Raw genomic sequence first — 11,021 nt, 5'->3', positions numbered from 1 at the left:
ATGTGTGTCTGGTACTGCTCAGCACCCTCCTGAACAGTGCAAGCTCACAGAAAGTCCGTCATTTCATCAAGGGAAAACGATATTGCACCAGCCTTCTTATCACTGATGGAGTTTCCCACACACTCGAATTCATCGGTTAAGATAAAACAATACAATACATTTATTAACAACAGAAAGGTAGATTTTACGTGAGTACAAGTGACGATGCATAAAAGTCAGCATTGGTTACAAAAGAAAATAATCGCAAGCTAATGGCTAACTTAACAATAACAGAAGGTTTTCCTCACCAGACACTGCAGTAAATTTCACCGGCTGCATCCGCTTTCAGCTTGGGGCCCTTCCCGCTTAGTTCAGTGTCTTTCAGGCATTCACTGATGTCATGAGAAGAGAGATGGGAGGAGGAGAGGTGAGTTAGAGACGACTGTCTCTTATTCTTATACCCCTCTCCCTTCTTCGATTATCCCCAGCTGGGATGCTGATGACAAGCAGTCTCTTGTGGACGGGAGGTTTGAACCATCTCTGTGATAAAATGTAAATTTCTTGTTTACCTCTTGAGAATGGCTGCTTAAGCAGGTGATAGCCCTTTAACACCTGGCTGGAGCCAGAGGGTCTTTATCTGTGAAAAACTGTTTTGTGAGTGTTACCCAGAATTACAGCATATTTCAGTAACCATCATACAGTAGAATCTTATAACTTCACATATACTGTTGCTATGCATATTTCAGGATAATGATATTCAGCAGATTATGACTTTTCAAATGATACCTCACAAGGCATACTTTGTACAAAATTTATCATAGTCTTGTAAAAGTGGTGAACATAATGGTACAGACTGTCACAATTATGAATCAATAATATACAAAGGGTAGATTTCTCAGTTCTGATAACATTCTCCCCCCATGCATACACTTACAAAAAGATGAAGAAAGTCAATCATTTCCAAATCACTTGGTCCCTCTTGTCCGCTGAGGTGGTGCATGTCACAGCTGAGATCAGTCATCCTGAGTTAGTATTTACAACAGTTAAAAAGAGGTTTCAGAGTAGCAGCCGTGTTAGTCTGTATTTGCAAAAAGAAAAGGAGTACTTGTGGCACCTTAGAGACTAACAAATTTATTTGAGCATAAGCTTTCGTGCATCCGATGAAGTGAGCTGTAACTCACGAAAGCTTATGCTCAAATAAATTTGTTAGTCTCTAAGGTGCCATCCGATGAAGTGAACTGTAGCTCACAAAAGCTTATGCGCAAATAAATTTGTTAGTCTCTAAGGTGCCACAAGTACTCCTTTTCTTTTAACAGTTAAAAAGGTCATTTGCTTTCAGCAAATTATAACAGGTTTTTGCTAACCGGAACTGATCCATCCATTTTTCACGGGGACTTGATATAGTTTAGAAAGGATCCCCCAAGGGCTGGTGTTCCCTGACTTTAGACCATACAGTCTTTGATCCAGGGCTTCCAAGGTATTTAGGCATCTCACTCCCATTGCACTATTTGTCAAAATTTAGGCAGAATGTGGCCTTAAAGGAGTAGTCTTCCCTTCCAACATAGCTGCTTCCTGAGAACACAGGGTGGATTTCAATTAACAAATAGCTAAATATTCCTGGGTATTTTTACCAGACAGTACACAGCAGATGGTACATTCCCCTGGGACCGCACATGCTAGAGGTAAAGCAAGGCACACACAGGGACACAAGCTTTAATCGCCATAGCTCTATTGAATTAAACAGAGCGATGCCAAATGACATCAGGTCTGGCTTCACAGCCCTTAACCCTTTAGGTTATTAAGATCCCATAGCAGAAATTGCTTTACTGCTTCTATTACTATTTAATAATACTCCAGTCAGGAGCCTGCTGTGAGGAAAGAGGCACCATTGTGCTGGATTCTGTACAAAGATAAAGACAATCCCTGACCCTTAGAACTGGGTGAATAATGGATTTTTTGGTTCACTGGCAAGTCTGATTTTTCAAAATTATTTTGGGTAAAACAGAAAAGGAATTTTTAAAATCTGTTTGGTGAATTGAAAAGTCAAGAACCGCTTTGTTTTGGATCGAATGTATATATATAATAATATGGAGATATACCTATCTCATAGAACTGAAAGAGACCTTGAAGGGTCATCGAGTCCAGTCCCCTCCCTTCACAGCAGGACCAAGTACTGTCCCTTATTTTTGCCCCAGATCCCTAAAAGGCCCCCTCAAGGATTGAGCTCACAACCCTGGGTTTAGCAGGCCAATGCTCAAACCACTGAGCTATCCCTCCCCTCTATCATCTTGCTACCTGTAACATCTCATTTCAATGTCAAGCTTTTTCTCTTTTACTTAAAAAATTAAAGGAAATTTCAAAATTAAAGTCATTTCAAATTGAAAAAATCCAAGTGTTTCATTCAGAAAATGTCAAAATAAAACTTTGGGGGGTTTTTTGGAACTGTGTTTTGGGCAGGTTGACGGAAACAGTCTGGTGAAATTGACACAAATTTACAAAATCTTTGAGCATTGCTGAATCTTTCTTTTTCACAGAAAAAAGTTTTGGTTGAAAAATTCACCCAGCTCTACTCACAATCTCCATTAGCTTTGAGATCTAATGATGAAAATCGCTATATACACGCTAGGGACTGTATAATAATTATTAAGGACACAAACAGATGCAGGCGCGGGGAACACAACATGTAAACAAATTACTCTGATGAAACTGTCCATTTCCTATGCTGTCCGCTGTGCTGTCCCAGCCCATGAGAACTGCTATTCAAACACTGGTGTGGATTCTGTAGTTCTTTGGATTGCAATCACTCAAACAGTGGAGTAAGCATGTACGTTTGCAGCTTTAGTAGTGGCTATGGTTTCATTTCTGGCTCTAAAAATGATCCAGAGACTTAAAAAAAAAAAAAAAACAGAAAAAAAAACCCTACAGCTCCTTCTCCAACTGGCTATGACTTGTTTAAGCTGGGATGGTGCGATCTTCCTAATGGATGAGGCGTTTTCCGAAACTGAATACCGTACATTGGACAACAGCAAAGCAAACCCTTGCCCTGTCCCATTGTCACTGTACCTTGTGAGGTGAGACAGTGCCTGCTGCTCAGAACTAGGTGCCATAATCAGATAAAGGCTTCAGCCTAGAATAAAGATTTCAAGATGGCGCTTATTTCTCTGGCGTACAGAAAGCTGCTAATGTGTCCAGCGGGTGGCAGCCTCAAAGCACCAGAGCAATTTTCAGCAGCGATAGCCTATGGGGGAAAGATCATGACACGTTATCACACATTACAACAAGACAAGGAACATTCGGGGTGCGGGGGGGGGGAGAGAAGCAGAAACTTCCCTGATTTTTTTTTTTTTTTTTTGGTATGTGTCACTAAATCAGGAGAACTGCAAAGCAGAAAAAAGCCACGACCTCTGTTTTCAACTGGATGAACAGCAGGATTATTTGGAGAAGATAAAATGCAAATGTAGGAAGGTCCACTGGGCCCAGCTCGTGCCATTCACACCCCTGTAACCGCACCCCACAAACTTGGCCCACTGGCATTTTTTTAATCACCAGAGGATTTTAAAATGAGTGACTGATGCTGAAATGTCACAGGGGCTCTTTTATTTTGCCATCTGGAAAGATCAAGATTGTATTTTTCTGACAATATATTTTCCAAGTGGAAAATCCATGAAATGAAAAACAATCTCAGCAGGGTCTCCTGATTGTTTGGAGGTTCTGCAGGCCTGAGTGTGCACTGACTGATGATAATCAGCAAAACTCACATGGAAATAATCACAAAACTCACTGAAAAAGCACAGGAACAGATCTGTGCAGACACATGCCTAGAACCCCGATCAGGGGTATTCTATTTGCTACCCAAGATCCATAAACCTGGAAATCCTGGATGCCCCATCATCTCAGGCATTGGCACCCTGACAGCAGGATTGTCTGGCTATGTGGGCTCTCTCCTCAGGCCCTACGCTACCAGCACTCCCAGCTATCTTCGAGACACCACTGACTTCCTGAGGAAACTACAATCCATCGGTGATCTTCCAGAAAACACCATCCTGGCCACTATGAATGTAGAAGCCCTCTACACCAACATTCCACACAAAGATAGACTACAAGCCATCAGGAACAGTATTCCCGATAACGTCAAGGCAAACTTGGTGGCTGAACTTTGTGACTTTGTCCTCACCCATAACTATTTCACATTTGGGGACAATGTATACCTTCAAGTCAGCGGCACTGCTATGGGTACCCACATGGCCCCACAGTATGCCAACATTTTTATGGCTGACTTAGAACAACGCTTCCTCAGCTCTCGTCCCCTAATGCCCCTACTCTACTTGTGCTACATTGATGACATCTTCATCATCCGGACCCATGGAAAAGAAGCCCTTGAGGAATTCCACCATGATTTCAATAATTTCCATCCCACCATCAACCTCAACCTAGACCAATCCACACAAGCGGTCCATTTCCTGGACACTACTGTTCTAATAAGCGATGGTCACATAAACACCACCCTATACCGGAAACCTACTGACCGCTTTACTTACCGACATGCCTCCAGCTTCCATCCAGGACACACCACACGATCCATTGTCTACAGCCAAGCTCTACGATACAACCGCATTTGCTCCAACCCCTCAGACAGAGACAAACACCTACAAGATCTCTATCAAGCATTCTTAAAACTACAGTACCCACCTGCTGAAGTGAAGAAACAGATTGACAGAGCCAGAAGAGTACCCAGAAGTCACCTACTACAGGACAGGCCCAACAAAGAAAATAACAGAATGCCACCAGCTGCCACCTTCAGCCCCCAACTAAAACCTCTCGAGCGCATCATCAAGGATCTACAACCTATCCTGAAGGACGATCCCTCACTCTCACAGATCTTGGGAGACAGGCCAGTCCTTGCTTACAGACAGCCCCCCAACCTGAAGCAAATACTCTCCCGCAACCACACACCACACAACAGAACCACTAATCCAGGAACCTATCCTTGCAACAAAGCCCGTTGCCAACTGTGTCCACATATCTGTTCAGGGGACACCATCCTCGGGCCTAATCACATCAGCCACACTATCAGAGGCTCGCTCACCTGCACATCTACCAATGTGATATATGCCATCATGTGCCAGCAATGCCCCTCTGCCATGTACATTGGCCAAACTGGACAGTCTCTACGCAAAAGAATAAATGGACACAAATCAGACATCAGGAATCAGAACATTCAAAAACGGGTAGGAGAACACTTCTACCTCTCTGGCCACTCAGTAAAAGATTTAAGGGTGGCAATTTTGCATCAGAAAAGCTTCAAAACCAGACTCCAATGAGAAACTGCTGAGCTTGAATTACTATGCAAACTAGATACCATTAACTTGGGAGTGGCTGGGTCATTACACATATTGAATCTATTTCCCGAAGTTAAGTATCCTCACATCTTCTTGTCAACTGTCTAAATGGGCCGTCTTGATTATCACTACAAAAGTTTTTTTCTCCTGCTGACAGTAGCGCATCTTAATTAATTAGCCTCTTACAGTTTTATGGCAACTTCCACCTTCTCTGTATGTATATATATATAACTTCTTACTATATGTTCCATTCTATGCATGTGATGAAGATGTAGCCCACGAAAGCTTATGCTCTAATAAATTTGTTAGTCTCTAAGGTGCACAAGTACTCCTGTTCTTTTTATGGATTTCAATGATGCAGGACCAGACCCTGTATGTGCCTATCGTGGGGTGACTGGGAGTTCAAGGGCTTCATAAATTCTTTCTTTCCTTCCAGTTTTCAGCATGGAGAAAGATAACCCATTTTCAGTCCCCGGGTATATTTCAACTGGCCATTCTAGCCTAATCAAGTTCTCAGTGTAATTATTCATAAAAGAGGTAGGAAGCTGAAGAGCTAATAGTGATCTCCCACTCCCTACTGACATCATGCTTAGCCTAGGGCTGTTTCTTATTTTTAATAATCAGGCAACCTAGATTCAAACAGGGCATGTGTCGAGGGCTGAACTTTCCTTTATTTGTTCCTTTAAAAGTTTCTGGCATGCACACCCTCAGGACTAAGCAATACAGTGAAGCATAAGTTATTCTCTAGCTAATTCTTGGGAGCTGTCACTGTTAGGCATTGAATTTTAATAGGAAACGTCGGGATAATCTCCTTGTACCTGGAAGCTCCTCCACGGGATGACTTTTTCTAAACAGAATTAATGGCTTTTTCCCCCCCAAAATCAGCATGATGTACATCTAATCCTGCTTGGCAGGCCATTTGTCATGGAGTACTCATCTGCATTTATAAGGCAAGCGCCTCTGGGTTTTTGCAGGGGGAGGAGTGGGTGGCTTCTCTGTCTCTGAATTGCCTTTACCGTTGCGGGAATCAAACTCAGGCAAGTTCGAGTAGCTGAAGAAGTAAAATACTGACTACAGAGGGTGGGATTTCCAAAAAGTGCTCCCTGTTAGCCTAAACTTGCTCCCACTGAAATCAATGGACTAACTGGGCTCACACTGAAGTCAACGTTCAACCCAATGTGATGAGTGTTTTTCAAAACCTCATGCAGAGTTTCCAGAACTCAGACATTGTTCTAGGCTTGATTGGCTGTGTGCAAAGAACGTAAATACGTGGAGCTAAGGCTTAGGAAATACCTAAGACAGGCAGAGTGGAGAGAGAGAGAGAGAGAGAGGCCCATTGACTTCACTAAGCTTTGGATCAGACCCTATGAGAATTAGAGCTGCTCAAATACTGCAAAAATCATGCACATGAACATTGTGTTCCAATTCTGAATGGTTGGTTCAGCCTGGCCATGTCTAGATCTCTTCTTTGCTGTTCACGAGCATTTCTGAGCACAGGCTTTCCTTCACAGGCTGTCTAGCGAATGATTCGGTTTTATACAAAAACACCTGTATTTGTCTGCAAACAAGAACATTCATTATTTGTTATTCTCTCTCTGTCACTCCTTTCCCTCTAGTTTCAGTCATCAAATCTGGGAATAGAAACAATACCGTGTGCCTTAGGTGACTAAGCCCGCCCCTGGAATAACAAACGGCAAAGAGACACTGTCTCTAACACCCTATAGGCTGAAAGTTGCTCATACACATTCTTTGGCAAATACTTGCACATAAAAAGTCCTTTTACAAAGCTCTGATTGATTACCAGCAAACAGGCATCTTCAAAGAATATGTCAACCAGCACTAATGAGAATGGTCTGGGTTCCGAAGAGAGCTCCCAATAATAGTCTCTAAGGGCCATCAGCCTTGAGAGCGGTTTCCTCACTGAATCTCCAGAGCAGAGAGCCACAGAACACTTGCAGCGGGACTTCCTGACACCCCGTCGCAATGTCTTCACCAAAACAATGAGTCACCAGGATACAAGTCTTGACAGGACGACACACGTCAGGAGGTACCGCTGCAGTAACTCGGTGGTGCTGTGCACTCCAGTAGCTTCTGGCTCACGCTCTGACCTCTTCCCCCATCACCTCGACTCTCCAGACGCATGGACACATTCCAGGTGAGTGGGAGTCAGGAGGTTCCTAGGAGATAAGAAGGGGTGTTTCCCCCTTTAGTCTGTTGCCCTCCTTGTTGTTAGGAACATAAGAGCGGCTATACTGGGTCAGACCAAAGGTCCGTCTAGCCCAGTATCCTATCTTCTGACAGTGGCCAATGCCAGGTGCCCCAGAGGGAATGAACAGACCAGGGCAATTTGGTGTTTGGTGGAGGCTGGAGAAGCAGAAGCAATCACTGCCCCACCTGGGTTTGAGGGGCGGAGAACGTGGAAGGGGAAACCTCTCTCCCCCCTACTGGTACCCAAGGAGGGCCACACAATGTGATGTACTTGAAATCGGATGAAAAATGTTGAGTTTGCATCTCATCTGTCCATTATTACTGTGGGCACTGTCAGGGACAGACTCTCTGATGCTGTAAATCGTCATAGCTTCATTGACTTCAGCTGAGTGACACCGATTTATACCAGCTGAGAACCTGGCCCTTAGTTTGTTTTCCAGAGAGCAGGGTACTCAGATACCACAATGATGGGTGACCCTAGTCGGGCTTTTGACCCTTCAATGCACCTCCTTGTGGCTGAGCATTTAATAGTCTTACCCCAGTTTCCCTTTGCTTGGGACAAGGTGGCCTATAGAACTTGGAGTCTCTTTAAGGCTCCAGCCCTCTGGCTGGGTTGTTTGAGTCAGCCCTTTTGGGGCAGTAAAGGGTCTCACCCCAAGGTCCTAGTGGCCCTGTGATGGGCCTCCATTCGCTGTTCCCGGGGTCATCTCCCTGTCCCTTCTTCATCAGGGAAGGGACAAAAGGAAGTCAAAACAGGGCCAGAAATAAAGTTCAATAGCCGGAGTTAGGACAAACAGCCCCAATCTGGGGCTTTGGCAGTCTTTGCCCTCCTTCAGTGTGGGGGACGGAGGCCTGCCCTCCCCTCTGGGTCCCAGCCCAGGGGCTCTATAGGCAGTCAAGGAGGGTGTGCTTAGGTCTCCTGCTGCCTCCCTCCCAGGGCTGCTTCTGACCTATGGCTTCTGCAAGTATCTGCTATCTGGCAACTTTCCCTGAATCCTTCTGCCAGGAAACTGGCCTCGCTGGCTGGCTTTTTCCTATCCGGTGCTGTGGAGCTCCTCAGCGGCTCTCAGCCTTTCCAGTGCCCACTCTGCTCTGGCTGGGTTGCAGCTTTTTATCCCAGCTGCCTCTAACCAGCCATTTAGCTGCAGTGAGGGATTGCTCTCTTCATTAACTCTTTAGTGTCCACTGCCGGGTGGGGCCTACATAACCCATCACAGTGACCCTTGTAAAACCTTGATGAAACCTAGGGCATATGTCTGCACAGCCCCGCAGTTCAGATTACGGGTGTGTAAATTGCAACACGCACTAGCGTGATGCTCTGTAACTGCTCCATGTAGGCCCTGCGAGCACAAACTAAAAGGCACCTAGTTTACATTAATGTGTCCTGTTTCAGCTAGCGTGTGCTGCTGTTTACACTGCCATAGCCCAAACTGTGGGGCCATGCAGACAGGCCCCCAGATAGATGATAGATCTGAAACCAGCATGAGGTTTCAGCTCTCTGACCGCTACTGAATCTTTTGAGATGCATGCTGCATTTAACACTGTTCCTGGATGAACAGGGGGCATGAGTAGTAAATTATTCCTCCTTCCATTTTCATAGCCAGCCAACCAGTTACAGTACTTATGTTGCAAGCAGTGGGTCTGAGGGAAGCTCTGACCAATGCCATCCCGAAAAAAACAATGGGCAAATCAGACAGCCAGGATCTGCAGCAGAATACTAATTACTGTTGTTATTATTTAATTATTTAACATGGTGTCTAAAACTGCACTAGGGACCATTGCCATCAATGAGAGTTACGTGCGTAACCTGCTTTGGGGCGTCTGAAAATCCCACCAGGTGCCTGTCTGAATTTTAAGGCATCTAAATACTTTTGTATTTAAAAAGCTTTTACACACAGGCAGTGCCCCAAAGAGCATACGATAAAACCCGAGCCTTTGGAGCCTGCATCAGAAATCAGAAACCGGTGCTACTTAATTCCCTGCTGTTCCTGGTTCTTACTGGGAAGTTTTCTTCCCAGAAAAGAGATGCTCTTAACCCCAAGCAGTGTGTATTATGAAAGTATGAATTAATGGGTTTAAGAGCCAGCCCTATTTGCTGTAAAAGTTCTTCTTTCAAAACAAGTCCCAGTAAAATGATTTAGTTATTGTTTCCCCCTAAAAGCCAGGGGTCCCTGAAACAAACAAACAGACAGCCCCAATGCCCACCCCCTGCAGGCTACCAGCCAATCAGGCACTCGCTCAGGCTCTCACACTGCCCTCCCAGCAAACACACACTCGGATACTTACTCAGCAAACACGCACTCGGATACTCACCAATCCCAGGCAAACTCCTGCTGTGTGCTGCTCTGCTGTTCCCCGCTGCTCAGCTGGTTCGCCGCCGCTCAGCTGGTTCGCGAAGCTCTGGCTATTTTTAAACAGCCAGGCTTCCCTGTCTAGTTGGCAGCCGGTGTCAAGTGGAGTGCCCCAGGGGTCAGTCCTGGGGCCGGTTTTGTTCAATATCTTCATAAATGATCTGGAGGATGGTGTGGATTGCACTCTCAGCAAATCTGCGGATGATACTAAACTGGGAGGAGTGGTAGATATGCTGGAGGGCAGGCATAGGATACAGAGGGACCTGGACAAATTGGAGGATTGGGCCAAAAGAAATCTGATGAGGTTCAATAAGGATAAGTGCAGGGTCCTGCACTTAGGACGGAAGAACCCAATGCACAGCTACAGACTAGGGACCGAATGGCTAGGCAGCAGTTCTGCGGAAAAGGACCTAGGGGTTACAGTGGACGAGAAGCTGGATATGAGTCAGCAGTGTGCCCTTGTTGCCAAGAAGGCCAATGTCATTTTGGGATGTATAAGTAGGGGCATAGCGAGCAGATCGAGGGACGTGATCGTTCCCCTCTATTCGACATTGGTGAGGCCTCATCTGGAGTACTGTGTCCAGTTTTGGGCCCCACACTACAAGAAGGATGTGGATAACTTGGAGAGAGTCCAGCGAAGGGCAACAAAAATGATTAGGGGTCTGGAACACATGACTTATGAGGAGAGGCTGAGGGAATTAGGATTGTTTAGTCTGCAGAAGAGAAGAATGAGGGGGGATTTGATAGCTGCTTTCAACTACCTGAGAGGTGGTTCCAGAGAGGATGGTTCTAGACTATTCTCAGTGGTAGAAGAGGACAGGACAAGGAGTAATGGTCTTAAGTTGCAGTGGGGGAGGTTTAGGTTGGATATTAGGAAAAACTTTTTCACTAGGAGAGTGGTGAAACACTGGAATGCGTTACCTAGGGAGGTGGTAGAATCTCCTTCCTTAGAAGTTTTTAAGGTCAGGCTTGACAAAGCCCTGGCTGGGATGATGTAGTTGGGGATTGGTCCTGCTTTGAGCAGGGGGTTGGACTAGATGACCTCCTGAGGTCCCTTCCAACCCTGATATTCTATGATTCTATGATTCTATGATTTGTGTCTTCAGCTGGCAGCCAAGTCAACGGAGGAAACAGCACTGAGTAG

General features: G+C 45.2%; 1 long non-coding RNA gene across 3 annotated transcripts; it reads right to left on the bottom strand.

Moving 5' to 3' along the window:
- Positions 1-206: 206 nt before the first annotated feature.
- Positions 207-10,075, bottom strand: LOC141997077 (uncharacterized). Of its 3 annotated transcripts, XR_012641688.1 has the most exons (4): positions 9,840-10,075; positions 3,043-3,217; positions 914-1,001; positions 207-519 (listed from the first exon to the last, which is right to left on the bottom strand). It is a non-coding gene; the product is annotated as an uncharacterized LOC141997077 (long non-coding RNA). The 3 variants fall into 3 exon arrangements; XR_012641689.1 differs by lacking the exon at positions 9,840-10,075 and having other exon boundaries at positions 207-616; positions 3,043-4,685; XR_012641687.1 differs by lacking the exon at positions 9,840-10,075 and having other exon boundaries at positions 3,043-4,685.
- Between the last annotated feature and the right edge of the window lie 946 nt (positions 10,076-11,021).

The sequence above is a fragment of the Natator depressus genome, chromosome 13, assembly GCF_965152275.1.
Source record: "Natator depressus isolate rNatDep1 chromosome 13, rNatDep2.hap1, whole genome shotgun sequence".
Classification (NCBI taxonomy): Eukaryota; Metazoa; Chordata; order Testudines; family Cheloniidae; genus Natator; species Natator depressus.
The sequence above is the reverse complement of the archived record's forward strand: the minus strand, read 5'-3'. Positions and strand labels throughout refer to the sequence as shown.